Below are 14,552 nucleotides of genomic sequence, written 5' to 3'. Positions count from 1 at the left end.
GCCTCTTGAGTGTTGGGATCACAGGTGTGTATTACTACACCCACCTTACTTTTGCATCTTTTGATGGCTATTTTTATACAGCATGTAAGTTGAATATATGAATACTATCTTCAGTTCATTTTGCCTGTGTTCTCTAGTGTGAAGTGATACATTGAAGTAGAGGTGCTGAATATCTGGGTCATATGATACCAGTTTACCATATGTCCTAACAAGTACCACACGATGGCTTCCAGCACTCTTACTCCATTTTGCAATTGGCAGTAGCCTATGGCGCATGGAGTGTTCTAGCCTCTTGGACAGGATCCTGTTGTAGCCCAGACATGGCTATTTTCTTCTCATCTACCTAGGAAAGGCTGTCTGTTTCTTATTGTCAGAACAAAAATTATTGCAATAATGTAACATTCATAGTAATAAACCATAAGGAAGAATTTTTTCAAAATTCCAACATGTGTAGGGTGCACATTGATAGGAACACCACAAAGAGATTTTTATATGTGACATAGATGCTTTATGTATCTCAACCATCAATAAGAAAAAAGTAAGTTTTGAATAACCATGATAGAAAAAAGAATTATTTTTCTTCGTGTAAAATTTTTAATACCACCGTTACACACACAGAAGCAGACAATGTGCAGTGTAAAAGTAGAAACATACATTATGGGGATATGGCAGAAGTTAACAAATATTTTATTTTTTGATTTTATGTTGCTTGTTGTATTTTTCAACATTTACAGTTCTTCACTCCCTCAAAACAAAAAAAAAGAAGAAGAAGAAGGAGAAGGAGGAGGAGGAGAAGAAGAGGAAGAAAAGGAAAAAGAGGACAAAGAGGAAGAAGAGGAAGAAAGAGAATTAAAGAGCTCTGTACTTAATTTTCTATTTAAAACATTGCATTATTTTTCTTTGATAATCTTCTAAGCAAGTGACATAAATGTCAGGGCCTACACAGCCTAAAACATCCTATGTGGAGAAGGTGAATCCATCATAGGGGCATGAGAGCTGTTTTGCTGCTAGGAGGCAGAGTCTAGTGGGAAGAGGCAGGTGACTGTGGGCGTGACCGGAAGGGTCATCTCCCTTCCCAGCTACTCCCTTGGCTCTCTCCTTTCTGGATAACATGAGGTAAGCAGATTTTCTCTGATCAGGCCCTTCCACCATGCTGGTTTTTTATTTAATCCTGCTAAGCATGGATCACAGCTGAACAGTGAGCCCAACTAAACATACATTAGGTTCCTGGTGCAGACTATTTTGTTCCAGTGACAGACAGGGTGACCAAAACACACATAATGGCTCTAATGACCTTCGGAAACCACAAAAGCATCTCTTATGGAATCAAGAAAGCATCACTTTTTGTTGTTTCTAAGTATGGGTGTGGAGTGTGGAGGGACAAAAAGACCTGGTTGGGTTGGACACAGTTCAGGTGTGTCTTCTAATGACTCCTGTGAGGCTTGGGCTTCTGACTAATGTTATTAACAGGCTAAATTTGGCACCTTAAAAATGTGGCCTCAAGGGAGGCTGTGTTTCAGGTTATGCACTGAGGAAGACAATGCAACTGTCTTGGAATTCAAGTCTTGCTTTGGGTTTCTGTTTCATTATATGATCTGTCACAGATATACTTCCTGTAGTGTAGTGAGTTATCAGAAACTAGCTGATGCTGGCATCCTGCCCTTGAACCTGCACAACTGTGAGCAAATAAATGTCTTCTCAGAATTACACAACCTGAAGCATGTCATTATAGTAATGGAAAACAGATTAGGGGAGTCTTAAGGCATATCCTAGAAGAATCTCATGTTTTGGGTGAGGAATCTGAGGTGGAGAGTAATTCCATCCTTGTCCGGTGTCTAAACCTGTCTTGGCCGCTGGCCCATGAGGAAAGGGGAAGGCAAGCCCTGCAGGGCCCTGAACAAGGAGCCCTCAGATGTTTGAGAGACTGAGAAAGGAAGAGAAAGTTCCAAAATTTTACTTTGATCACCAGTGTGATGGAGCTGAAGTACAGAGGCTCAGAAGATGCCCCAGGGAGCTGTGACCTCTGACAGTGCTCCTCCAGGGAAAGAAGGGACAGTTTTAAGAAATAGTGTAAGTTAAATTCATTTTCTTTATATTTTTCTATTTTTGCAATGTTGAAACCAAGACACTCATACTGTTACATTCCCAGACTCCATTTTATTTTGATGCAGGACTCCCTAAGTCTCTATATTGTCCAGGCTGGGTTTGAACTTGTGATCCTGTTGCCTCAGCCTCCAGAGTACTGTGATTGCAGGAGTGTGCAAATTAAATTCTCAGCTTTTAAGGAAGGCCAATGTTGAAGACATTGACCTTTAGAGTATGGACACACCAGCATTTCAATTATGAGAGTTACCATGTAGCACAAATAGTTTTTGAATATAAAATTATAATCTTACCCTTGACAAAGTACTATTTTAGCACTTCACATTTATTACACTTCTCTCTTCTCTCTTTTACCATCTCCACCTCTCTTTATCTTTCTTTCTATATCTCTCTCTCCAGTTTTTCTGCCTCTGTACACACACACACACACACACACACACACACACACACACACACACCCTGTGGAGTTATAGGTTAATAGATTTGCAGTCCAGAGTAGCTAGTAACATGATAGAATTGGAACTGACAAGAAGACCTCTTTACCTTCTCTCTGGTGTTTTTACTTTCTATCATATCTCCAAGATTAAGGAAAGACTCCTTGCTTCTTTTGCTTTAATTAGTATGACAAGAACAGGATGTAACTTTATGTACAAACACATAACTGCTTACCTGGTGTGACTGAAAGAAGGTAACTCTTTCCCTGATGACACAATTCTCCCCCCAACTCTTTCCTTTTATATCCTGTCTTACTGTCCTAATGACTCAGTATCACCCATTGGAGGATTTTTAATAATTGCTGATATTTTTGTGTGAATAAATTATACATTTTATTTATTTCTAAGTAAAATAATAAAGGAGGGATATTATAGTTTGTATTTTCTTTCATAATTTTTGCACTTATAAATTATTGGAGGTACAATGTTACACTAAAATTTACTTGATGTTTCTTTATCATTGTCTAATTTATAACTAGTAGAAAGCACTTCAATAGTCTTTTGTTTTTAAAGATTTATATATTTATTTTGTTTGGTACAGGGTCTTGCTAAACAGCTCAGACTCATAGTGATCCTCCTGTCTCAGCCTCCCCAGCCCTGGGATTATAGGTGCCCAGTACCACGCTCAGTTTCTGTGGCTGGCACAGTTCCCCTGGCATTCCAGGGTGGGCTCAGCATGCAGCACTGGGGATCAAATCTGGGTCCTTGAATTTGCCGAGCAGTCGCTTAGACCACTGAGCTATCTCTTTTTAATTTTTTTCTGAATCACAAAATTGTGTCAATGTAGCAAGTCAAACTCTTGTAATTTTTATCAAAATGAAGAATTCTTTTTGATTTTCAAGGATACCAGGAATTTTCTTAGTCTTTATTATATATTTATATAGTTATAGTCTTCATAAAAACTAACTTGTTTTATGCAGTAGAATACAAGAAGTTAATGCCAGGACAATCTCATTTTACTCTCATGCACATTCTTGTGGAGTGAACAGAAGAAGGGATTCTTATCAAGTTATTTTTCCAATGTAGGGAAATGGCAAGACCAGTTCTGAATTTAAGGTGGTGAGTGGTTAAAGTGTTGTGGTTATTTCACTGACCTCTTCACATTTCTGGTGGCAATTAGCCTCTACATAGGATTCTAGTATTATGAAGGACAAAACACTCATTAATCCAGTATTAGGTGGGAACTCAAAGCACTCAGAGTAGGATCCAGGGCTTAAAACTGAAGTGAAAGCTTTCCGTGTGTTGGAAACTGCAGATGGCTAATAAGTGTTAGGAGAAGGGAAGGATCTCTCAGGCAGACACCCCCTTGGGAGATGCAGAGTGAAGAAAAGGGGGGAGGCTTCCTGATTGATGTTAGGTTGGAGACATTCCTCTGACAGCTTTCTTCATTGCTTCTATGCCAGTAATAACGGGAAGAACAAGCTCATTCTGGTTCTACTATAGTGGTTCTTTATTTTGTTTTTATAACCCCGAAATCCCAGGAAAATCATCACCACTGATCATCTGGCTCTGTTAGATTTTCCTATCTCCCTCAGTGATCAGGGTGCTGGCTTGGTAATGGATGGGAGCAGGATCTTGTTATGTGGATATCTCAACTTTCACGTTTTTGATTGATGATTTTACTTATTGCTATTATTTTGAGATAATTGTAACAGTTTATTACATTTTTATCTTATCATTGGCCATTCAAAATATAGGTAGGCAGGCTCTAAATCAAAAACAAAAAGAAGCACATCCCACATTATTTGTAGCATCATTAGCAATGCCCACTTCATCTGCACTAATTTGTTATTTTCTAGGATTCAAATATCATGGATCAACTTTTGCCATTTTCTAGACATAAACACACTGGTTTCTACAGGAAAATTATACTCTTGTCCTTCAAGAGTGGGACCTGAAGCTCTTTCCTTTTCCATTATGTGTCATTTACTTGCCTATTTATTTGACTCTACTATTCATAAAATCACCATAGGATCTTTAGTTCTCACCAAGTTCTAGTGAGAAAAAAAAATTATCGGATATTTTATGTGGCACCATCGTTTTTGTCTTAAGCCTTGTCTTATCTAGTCAAACTTTGTTTCCCAGAGTTATATAGAGCATTCTTTGCCCCACTATATGTTTTGTGCTTATTTATTTATGATATAGTTTGATTTATTTGTTATAGACTATGTTCTACCATGGCTTCCTTCTACAGTGTGGCTCATCTAAAATTTTATATAAAGTGAAAATTTCCTCTTTGTAGTGTATACTTTCACAGATTTGGAATATGTATGGAACCGTGTATTCACATGATTCTGCCTTTGTAAATTTCCTTTCCTCTTAAGTCTAAAACACCTAGCAACGACTGATTTATTGTCCATCTTTATAGTCTTAACTTTCTACGTTATAAGTGCACTCATGTACTATATATCATCTACTTAGCTAAAATATAAAGAATCATCAGTGTTATTTGTTCAATTACTAATTTTCCCTTTCAAAGTTGTACAACATTCTATTGCATGTATGTAACCCAGTTTATTTATCTATTTATCCATTAAAGTACATTTACGCCATTTCCCATCTGGGAGAGTAATGACTGAAGTGAGTGTCAATGTTCACACAGAAGTTTCTGTGAGAATATACCTTCTCACCTCTATAGGTTAAATCATAGTAGTACTAGCATGTAAGTTAATATTTTACAACAATCTTGAAAAGTGTTTTCTAAAGTGACCGTACTACCCGGGTTACCACCAGGACGTGATAATGTTACTCTGCATTCTAACTACCACTTCGTATTGTCAGGTTTGATGTCATGTCCATATTATAAGAGATATACAATGGTCAGAGAATTTAATAAATAAAAATTATATGTATTTTTTATATGATCAAGATAAATTTCTCCTTAATGCATTCTTCATCTTTCTGATAGTGAATGTGCTTAGAAAAACTTCCTGAATTTTCCTTTGCCCATTCATGTTTTCTTGTACAACCACCTTGAAGATATGATAGACAAGATATCATATATAAATGGAATCTACTGGCCTGACAACTCTGAGTTGTCTTTCCTAAATGAAGGCAAATTGAGAAATAGATGTGCAAAAAAGTATAAAATATTTAATTGAGAAAGGTTACACAAATGGATGATTACCATCCCAATCTGTCATTCTATTTTAATATTCTTATTAACTGGGGTTACATAGGAAAGTGTCAAGTAATTGAGAACATGATTTAATAAAAGTCAAAAAAGAAGGTAAGAAAGCATGTTGAGAACTTGTACCATGCTATGAGAACTTCTCATATCAAAGTGTCTTGTGTTATAAAAGACAATATACAAATAGACAATGATTCTTCTACATATAAAAGTAGAAACAATTCACAAGCCGCATCAAACTCTCTGAGAAACAACTTGTTATTTACAGTAGCCAGTTCAGAAGTTTTTCTTTAAATCTTTTTTTCTATTTATTTGGTACAGCGTCTTGCTATGCAGTTGAGACTCATGGTGATCCTCCTGTCTCAGCCTCCCCAGTTCTGGGATTATAGGTGTGCATCATCACACCTAGTTTTTGTGGTCCGTACAGCGCGCCTGGAGCAATGCAGGACCAGGGATTGAACCACTGTCCTTGCACTTGCCAGGCAGGCACTTAGACTGCTGAGCTATCTCCCCAGCCAGTCCAGGAAAGTTGATTACTACTTAGACGCAATAATTCAGGAGGCAAGACAGTAACCAAATCAGATGCAAATGGCCTGAATTGTATTAATAATTGATGATTCCTCTAATGTTTACCCCTGATTCCAAGTTAGGACCAACTGGAGAAGGTCAAACACTTACCTTTTACCAATCACATAGGATAATCTGCTTTTGCTGTCATGCTTATGGCTTCCTTGTGCCAACATTCTCCAATCAGGTCATATCAGAAACCTCCCTTTATCCCACCATCAAGATTTCCTTCTATCTGCCTGCCTTCAAGTCTTTTCCAAATGCAAACCCTGGTGTCTGACTTCCTCATTATAGCAAGCTCTGAATAAATAATAGAGACTTTGCTTACTCTCCCTTAAATGTTATTTATTTACTTATTCCTGTGGGTACTTTTTAAAAATTTATGATCCTAGGACCCACACAGACTCACCAAATCAGAATTTCTGAAGAGGAGGCTCGGTAGACTGACTTTAGAAAAGCTCCCTGGGGTGATTCTTATGCACGTGGTATTTGAAAACTTCTGTATCTTGTGGCACTTCACAACAGTTAGATGAAGATGGGAATGTCCTTATGAGATTGGTGATTGCCATAAGCCTGGAAATGTTAACTATGAGCTAATGTAGATGTCAGAGTCAAAATGAACTTTGACACAAAACTCTGGGAATAGAAACTCAAATTAATTAGTTAAGTTCTAGTAGGAACTCAGATGAGCCTGTATTTAGGTTCAGTTTTATGTATAAGTTCATGTGAACCTGGGCGCCCATAGCAATATCTAGAAGCTAGGCAATGACTGATTAGTAGACATTCATTGGAAAATGACCCATAAAAGTGGGTTGATAATATCAGCTTTTAAAATTTAGTATTATGTACAGATTTGAAAGTACAAAATGTATAAAAAGAGTTTATAATTTCATCATATCCTGTGCTTGTTAGCGTGGTTTAGGCTTCACATTTTAAGAACTGCAGTATCTAAGGAATATTACTCAAAATAACTCAAGTAACTGAGAATATTTGTTCATGTTAAATGTTAACTGAGGGTTCAGATTTCCATGATATTAATAATCCATGTTTGTTATTGTTTCAGTGAAATATTTTGAGATAAAAAAAATCCTGAAATGCTGTACTCAAAGAAAAAAAGAAACGAATTTTATATAACGAAATAATTCTATTGGGATATGTGAATACATAAAAAATTCTAATGTGCATTTTTAATGTAAAAACATTCAAGACTTTATCAGATTGACAGCAGAAGACTCGAGCTGTGCATCTGTTATGATTCTGACGCTCCTTTCTCAACATCCAAATGATCTTACTGTACAGGTTTTGGGTTTTCAAATTCATCTGCTTCTCCAAGGTTAGAAAAAAATATGCAGTTTGCTACTTGGTTTTTATTTTATTTCACTCTCCCAGTCATTCATGCATTTATTCATCTTTGTACTCATCTTTTGTTTGATAAATGTAGGGCCTTTTCAGGTGTGTATGCTGTACAATGACTCACAGGCTTGAGACCTTGAGCTGCAGATCCAATCTAACGAGTATGGCAAGACTTTTACATACGTAAGTTGCACGTAATACAGGGGGAAAGGCAGAGCCCTTCGTACGCACAGTGTCCTTCCCTGTGCTCTGTCTCCACTATGATTCAGTGCTATTCCACAAAGTAGCTTAGATACGTGCTAGTTTAGATTGCAATGCATTATAAGCAGAAAAAATGTAAAAGGTGCCATTAATATTCTATATTAGAATTGTAAAACTTGAGATATATTGGGATAAAATAAACAACACTGCTTTCATTTATTTCTTAAATTCTCAAAAGGAAAGAGAAGCTGGGATGGGGAAAAGAAAAGAAGGAAGAAAAGGCATAAATAAACACATACATATATAATATATACACATATATATGCAGTAAGATAGTTAAGCTATCTTATAAGATAATTATAGCTATACTTATAATTGGTATTAGCTCATTGAAAGGAAAAGTATGTGCTTATATTGCTTGATCAATTTTTCATGCCTATACCTTGTAATAGGAGCAACTACTTTGAAGATAAGAATACATAATACACTAACCATTGTTATTCTCCTACTATCTTGTTTTGAAATTTTGTGCCCTTGTTTTTATTGTTTATTTTTTCTTTGTTTCACTAACATCATCATTTTTATTTGCATAGGTAATCATTAGTTTTTTATTTTTACTTTCTTTTTTGAGGCAATCTCACTATATGGTCCAAACTTAGCTCCTCTTGCCTCAGCCTCACGATCGCAGATCTGTACCCACTGCCCCTAGCAGTAGTATTCTTTCCTTAATGTATCAAAAATCATACCAAACAACGATTTCTGGGTTGCCAAAGTGGATTTATGTTTTGCACCTGTTCATTTAGGTTTTAGTCCACAGAAGTAAGAGAAAAACACATATAAGTGCCATTATTTTTTCTTAAAAATGACAAAAAGGAACTATAAATAAAATGGTTTATTTAACTAGAAAATTTAAAACCACAGATGTAGCTTTTTATGCACCTCTTCTAGTACTTCCTCTTTAAAGTCAATATTCATGATGACAAAGCCAGGAGGTGAGATTAGGCCCATATTAGCACCCTATTTCCCCTGCTTGGGGGCTTAAATAGAAGAGAATGAATGATAAGCATGCGGCCAGGGGTCTGGAGATGTAGCTCAGCTGTCGAACACTTGCCTAAAGTGCATGGCCACAGGTTTGATCTCCAGCACCTAATGACACCAAAATAAAACAAAATCCAGTAAGGCTGAAACTCACTGATACTTAGTGTAGTGTTTACTAAAGACTAGAAACAACTATATGTTTTAGATGCATTAATTCATTTATTTCTCAAAACAACTTGACTGGATAGTTATTATTATGAGCTCCTATTTATAGATGAGGAAACTGAATTTGTGTTAAAGTGTTTTCTTAGAAGACAGCCTGGAAATTATTGCTAACAGTTCTGTTAGATTCCTACTCCTGGAAGTAGAAAGAATATTAAGATTTTCTTTTTGTCTTTTTGAGACAGGTTCTTGCTATGTAATTTGTGCTGGCTTTGAGCTCCCTTAGTAACTCAGGTTGGACTTGACCTTGTAATGATCCTCCTGCCTCAGCCTTCCTAGTGCTGGGATTACAGGTGTGTGCCACCATGCCTGGCTAATATTAAGAATATTACGAGTCACTTCCTGGCAAAAGTAGCAGTGAGTAGAACTGCCACCAGTTTGTAGGCAGGTAAGTGGGGAAACAAAAAAGATTTTGTTACAGAAAATGTAATATTTAATAAAGTCTACTAGTGATTTCTAATTGATCGCAAATTCTTCTAGTAATAGTATCTGGAGATGTTTTTATTGTCACAACTGAGAAGATCCTAGTGGCATCTAGTGGGTAGAGGCTGGGAATGCTGCTAAATATTCTGTAATGAATAGGAAAGTTTTCTAAGAGACAATTACTGGTCCCAATGTCAAGAGCATTGAAGTGGAGAAACTATGATATGAGACTGCCTTATCATAATTTGGGATGCCTACATCTAATAAAACAAAAAAAGGGGATATAAATAAAGGACCATTTTGTTGTGAAAAAATATATATGTATATACAACATAGTTAGGATAAATATGCAGCTGCTTTCTCTTAGTGCATTGAGAAGAAAGGTTTGTACTAATATTGTTTAAATAAGACATCATGTCTGCATCTTGTCCTCTGAATAACTACTAGGAAGACAATAATAAGCAATATATTAATTATTGTAACTGTCCTAATAATCTGTTTTGAAACTGTTTCATTGTTATTTCATCCTTTTTCTTATTAAAATGAATCAAAAAATAGAGGTAGACTAATAAAAAGGAATGACTGAATAGTAAAAATTAATCTAATTCATTTTTAGTCCTATTCATGCATTTCTTGGAAAGATAATAACAAAATATACAAAAGGTTCTTTTTATTATAGTTACAAGGAAAGTAAGTAAATATTAATTATTTTAGCATAATTCTTGCAAGTTAGAGTTTAGGTAGTGAGGCAAAGTCCACCTTTAGTGATTGACTTTTATTCCAAAGGAATGATGACACTGGGCTCATTTATTCCTGACCAAAGACTAGTTCATAGGGAAGCCCATTTTGCTTTGTTTACTTGTATTGTTTTGTTCTGTTCTATGTATGGATTTAGAAAGTAATTAATATATCACAACTCTTTCCTCTTCCACAATGTAAAAATTAGCTCTGGTGTTCGGTTTATAATTTTGAAGATTTTTTGAATTCAGAATTGTATTATTCTCACAACCTTGGATGAGATCTGAAAGTAAATTTTGGGCTAGAAAGAGCAAGAGATGGGGCTTGGGTTATGAATCATTAATTTATTCCTGTTTAATAGGCTTTCCACGTTAACTTTGAAGAATACAATTTTCTGGGGCTGGAAGGACCATATCCCTCTGAGCAGAGATGCCTGAAATAATTTCTCAAGGAAATCCAAGATATGCCTGCTTTAGCTATGAAAGAATGCTTCAGAGCTTTACAAAAGGGAAAGTTTAAAATACTAGGGAAAGCTTATTGTTCATAGTGGTTAAAGTGGTATACTCTGTAAACTTTTAGCAGTGAAAGTTTTCATCAGTTCTAAATTACAAATGCTATTTCCAAGTAAACAGATCATTATATTGACTTTACATGTGAAACTCTAATTGAAAATTAAAAATCAATTGTTTTACAAATCATGAATTTTGTATTGACTTTTTTCAGGTATCAAAAAATTCATTTACATAAATGTACATACCTATAATAACATTAAAAAAATTGCTGTCATAGGCTGCTATGATAACCTCATAAAGGCAACTGATTAATATACAGCAGTCATGACACAGGACGAGAAGGAAGTCCACTGGTGGCGTCAGGTTTTTAGGCATGTAGAGAAACCACTCAGTGGCTCTGCAGAGCTTCATAAGTAAACACACCGTGAGTTATTTATGCTTTGGAATGCTAAGCTGTCCTTACAAAAGAACAAGGTTGTTCTGTGTGCCCTGACAAAGTAAGATTTTTAAAATGTTAAATTGAAAAACACAAGATGCTGAGCAACTTGTAAAGATGATTTATTTATGAGGAAAGTCCCCAGAAGGGGCATATGTATAGGCGCATGCGTATGCAGGTGTATAGAATAGGAGCAGCACAAGGGCCGAGAGCTGTGGACGGTGAAGGAGAAGGATTGTGTTTGCTTTACGATGTGTAAAGGGCTTTGAGATTTACTTCTGGCTATATATTTTACTTTGAATATATATATATATATATATATATATATATATATGATTTTTTAAATTAACATATAATCATGTAATAGTGTTACATAATGTTGTCCATCACAATGTAAAACCTTTTTTAAATATTCTTGTGTTTATAATTTTTATTTCTGGTTTAGGAAGACAGAACTAGAAATAGACTCTGTCTCTGTCTCTGTTTCTGTCTGTCTCTGTCTCTGTTTTTGTTTCTGTCTCTCTGTCTCTGTCTATCTGTCTGTCTCTCTCATCTCCTTTGTCTTTTTAGAAATTAAGTTTCTTCTGGAGATCTTCATTGGCTCTCTGGAACTCTGGAGAGCTCCTAAACAGCCACTTTCAGGACACATTTAGGAATGTGTCCTTCAGTCAAACTTGCAGGGAAGGAATTGCCACTTATATTGAGAACTGTATTTGAAGGAACATAGATGTATTTTTATTTTTATTTTTTCTACATCAGTGAATGGGTAGAAAGCACGTCAGAAAAGATTTACAAAGTGGAGAAGCTGGCACCACTGTAGTATATTTTGAGGAAAGGAGAGACAAACTCCTTGAGGCTTGTGATTTGTTTCTTCTTGTATTGGTTATTACTGGCAGAAGTGGAAAATGTACTGAGGGAAGTGAATCATGGTTGTAGCAGAGAAGGAAAGGGCGAGGGTGATGGTAGATATGACAGAAACACAGTAGGAGGGTTAAGGGCAGATCATGGAGACCTCCTGAGTTTATGTAAGATCTTAGCTTTTCCTTTAGTGAGGTAGGAAAACTCTGGAAAGTTTTGCCTCCCAAAGTCTCATAATATGACTTAAATTTTCAAAGTATCACTCTGACTGATATGTTGAAAACAGATTCAAAGGCAGCAATTGATGAAATAAATAGGTCAGGTAGGAAGTATGAGCCACAATCCAAGTTGAGATTTGAAGGTCTGAGGCAGTGGTAGTGTGAGTACTGCAAAAAAAAATCTGGATCCTAAACATATTTTATGGGTAATGAATGAAATCATATTTTATGATGAAGTGGATGAGAACAGTAAGAAAGGGAGGTGAGTCAAAGATAATAGCATTTTTTTTTTGTCTAAGCAATGGTAAGGTTTACTTAGATGGGGAAAAGTAGGGGAGAATTAAGCTTTATGTGTACTTGTGAATATCAAAACTTATGTGACTTTATTAAAACATCTAGATGTAGCTGAGAAGATATCTGGATGAATGAATCTAGAAACCAGGAGAGAGTTGCAGAATAAAAAGATCTATATGGGAAATATGTGCAAGTTTGGTTGAAGGCACAGCCTTGAAAGACATCACCAAAGAAATGAACATAAATGAATAAAGACCCAAAGACTGAGCCCAATACCATAACACACTTTAGTGATTATTGAAATGAGTTTAATTGAGAGAAGAAAATAAATGATAGGTGGAGATCAAGAAGAAGAAATACCAAGGGAATAATGTCTTTGTAACCTTTCTGGAACCTTCTGGAAAGCTAAAGAATTGCTACATTTTGTGACCATCTGTGACAAAGGACATCAGAGATTCTGGGCAGAGACTATATTGTATTGAATAGATGCCTGCAAATTCATGTACATTTAGAATCTAAGACAGTGTCATTATGTAGTAATAAGGTTTTGCAGTTTTAGGTGAAGTTGAGGTCATAGTGAATAGGGCCTTAAATCAAAGGATCTGTGTCCTTCCAGGAAGAAACACACACCCAGAGAAAACTCTGCATTGGTGGAGGCAGAGGTGGGAGTGATGGAACTCCAAGCCAAGGCACACGAGGCAGTGCCAAGAATACACCAGAAGCCAGGAAAGAAGCATAGCACAGATTCTCCTCCAGTCTGTAGAACAAATAAAGCTTACTGATTCTTTGCTTTCAGTTTTCTGACCTCTGGACCTGTGAGAAAATATTTCAGTTGCTTCAAATCCAACATTTTTATGGGCAATTTATTACAGCAACCTATGAAACCAATAGAAATCAAAATACAAAATGAACTAACATTGTGGATGTTTTATGAAACATAAGCCTAAGTTCGTCAATGCCTGCCTGTCCATGAACCATGAGAGAAGAGCCCATTGTTCCCTCTCATTACACCAAGTTATAAAATACATTTCCTCACACACATGGCAGGATTCACTGCATAAGTCCAGTGGCATAATGAGCACACTTTATATCTTTGTTTTACAGTGTGGTCCTGAAGACAGTACTGTAATGGAATCTATAAGTTTTTAGACAAATTCTGGATGTTACATTAGAAAGCTCAGCAGGGAATCCTGGTGTGTGCTAAACCTTGAGAACTACCTCATTTGGAAGTAACATATCTTTCCTTATGGTACCAGGTCCACTGCAAATGACTTTTGTCCTGCTGAACCCTAGGAAATCAGCAGGGTTAAGTTTAATTTTTTGTTTTTTCTTCTTCTTTTTTTTATGTCTTATTTCAGGTTTTTTTGGTAAATATCATTTTATTTACTTATTTATTTGAATTTAATGCAATTTTAATCAAAATATCAACAGCATTTTGCATAAACCTAGGAAAACAATTCTAGTACTTTTATGGATCCAAAAGAGGGCTAGAATGGCCAAAAAAATTCTGAGTAACAAGGGCAAAGTAAACAGCACTAAAATACAGAATTTTAAGTTGAACTACAAAAATAAAGTAATAATAAAATAGTATTTACATGGTATAAGAGCAGATTTTTTTTCAAATCAAATTGGTAGACAGTTTCTATAATTAACACATTGCATACATTCTTCCTAGTGGTTAATTGCTGTACAAGATGCGGACATAATATACTATTTACAGACACCATTAGAACAAATAACTCTATTCATTAAGAGAATGTAACTATATATCTATCCTAACCAATTTCAATACACAGATACAAAATGGACATTCATCTGTATCCCCTTTTTTATTAAGTTCCGTTATTTGAATATTATAGGTGTGTAAACTCAGCAAAATATTCTAAAAGAGTCCAGTAGCCCATAATAGTATTGGGTCTTCCACTTGACTGGCAAAGTCAGAAATTGTTGACCTGAGTCTCCTAC

At 35.8% G+C, this 14,552-nt stretch overlaps 1 non-coding gene across 1 annotated transcript; it reads right to left on the bottom strand.

Moving 5' to 3' along the window:
• Nucleotides 1–8,561: 8,561 nt before the first annotated feature.
• Nucleotides 8,562–8,693, bottom strand: LOC111814339. Its single transcript, XR_002819350.1, has one exon. It is a non-coding gene; the product is annotated as a small nucleolar RNA SNORA40 (small nucleolar RNA).
• Between the last annotated feature and the right edge of the window lie 5,859 nt (nt 8,694–14,552).

Source organism: Octodon degus, unplaced genomic scaffold (assembly GCF_000260255.1).
Source record: "Octodon degus isolate 3935 unplaced genomic scaffold, OctDeg1.0 scaffold00294, whole genome shotgun sequence".
Classification (NCBI taxonomy): domain Eukaryota; kingdom Metazoa; phylum Chordata; class Mammalia; order Rodentia; family Octodontidae; genus Octodon; species Octodon degus.
The sequence above is the reverse complement of the archived record's forward strand: the minus strand, read 5'-3'. Positions and strand labels throughout refer to the sequence as shown.